Source organism: Rhipicephalus sanguineus, chromosome 10, assembly GCF_013339695.2.
Source record: "Rhipicephalus sanguineus isolate Rsan-2018 chromosome 10, BIME_Rsan_1.4, whole genome shotgun sequence".
In the NCBI taxonomy this organism is placed as follows: Eukaryota; Metazoa; Arthropoda; class Arachnida; order Ixodida; family Ixodidae; genus Rhipicephalus; species Rhipicephalus sanguineus.
Genome location: NC_051185.1, coordinates 127,359,193 through 127,361,091, shown reverse-complemented (window position 1 = coordinate 127,361,091; position 1,899 = coordinate 127,359,193).

The following is a 1,899-nucleotide window of genomic DNA, read 5'->3' as shown; positions in this document are numbered from 1 at the left end:
CGGCAAGTTATCTTTTCGTCTGCTTTACTTTTTCACATTTATATGCTAATTAGTACAAATTACATCCCCTATACTTTCCTTGGCATTACTGTCTGTTAGTTCTCATTAATATTGTGTCTAACAAAGAAAAACGAGCCCTTAAAAAAAATCTTCTTCTTTCCTTCGCTACAAGCATGGTAATTCGATCTGCCCATCACTTCCAGGTGAACTATCGCATCACCCGCTCTTCCTCCAATACATTTTTACAGAAAGGTCCGCATGAAAGACCTACCGGACGAACGTAAAGAATCTACAACGGTGCCTTGGTTTCCGCAAAAGCCGCTTGGAGAAACTCGACACCTTCCGCAACGCTAGAAATATATCGAACGCTATAGTTTGCGCTAGCGTCCTTGCAGCGGCGACCATGAAAAGAAAAATAAAAAAATACTACATCGCTATCTTAAAGGAACACTAAAGAGAAAGCCGATTTTTCTTGTATCAGTAAATTACTCTTTCGCAATACCAAAATCACCACGCTTACGGCGAGAAGACGCTTAGTAAGCGAGAAAACGCGCGAAAAGAAAATGCGGGTGGCGACGCCACCTTCAAATTCCCGCACCAATCGCCACGACGTCGTAGATTTTCGACGGTGTCTACTACGTTATTCCTAATAAGTAAATATGAAGTCAATTGTCCTCTGAGGGGGCCACGGTCTTAACATACAAGGTTTCAGGAAATTTATCTGGGCCAATGCCGCCAAAATGCGAAAAATACTCGTTGAAATCTATGGCGTCATGCGCCGAGATTTCGACGCGAAATTTAAAAATTATATTGTGAGCTTGATTTTCTCCTCTGTTATTAAGGCTACGGTGGTGAAATTAAGGACGTTAGAGTTTTCAGGGTAAAATTTATCGATCCATACCGCATCATCATTTCACTTAAGTGCCCCTTTAAGTTTAAGTTTATTAACGCCAAGAGAGAGAGAGAGTCATCCGCAAACTAGCTCAGCCGAGGCTATAGGCTTGAGTGACAACAATCGGTGATAATGGCAGTTTGGGGCAGGGTGTCGGAACGGAACGAAAACCGAAAACGAAAAACGAAAAAAACGATATTTTGGACCGGAACGAAAACGTAACCGAAACTTTATCTATTATTTCGTTCCGGAGTGAAAACGAAATTTTTTCAATCGTTTTTCGGTTCACGAGAAAACTTCGCAATCCGGAGCAACTGAGCTCGTGCAATGTGAGCATATCTCAGAGTACGGTATTAGCGCGTACCTCAGGCAGGAATTCCAAAGCAAATATATGTTGAAATTGTGCGAAAAACGAAAACAGTGGCAACCAGAGATGTTTATATTAATGCAAGTGGATTTTTGCGCGCCTGTCACGCAGGCCAGCGTAGAGAGGGCATTGTCGGCGCTGAAGTTTGTTACAGCGAAAGCTGTTATGAGATCACAACAGCTGATTTTGGCGCATAGTTGTCCACCGCCGCCGGTGTCCGTGACCACTATCACGTAATATAAAAAAAATAAACGAGAAACAAATTTCTAGGATCGGATGGCATTTCAACCCGCGCCCTGTGCGTGGCAGTCGGGTCTTCTACCACAGTGCCACGCTAGTGCTTCTATGCTTGCGAGGAGCGCTTGACAAGCGTGAGTGCTGACGAGCAGTGCGGCCCAGTGTTCCGTATTCCATACAAAAGCACAAGGTGCCCGAGCGGTGCACTGTTCCAACTAATACCAGCAGATCTAGAGGGTCTTATTCCTCATTAACCAAATCTTATTTTTCTCCATATTCACAACCGCTCCAGACGCGTGGCAAAACTGCTTAGTCTTCTTGAATACTACTTTTAACAGCATAAAAATGCGCTACGTCGTCATTTTAGCATTAACACATTTAAGCATAAACAATATTAAAACAC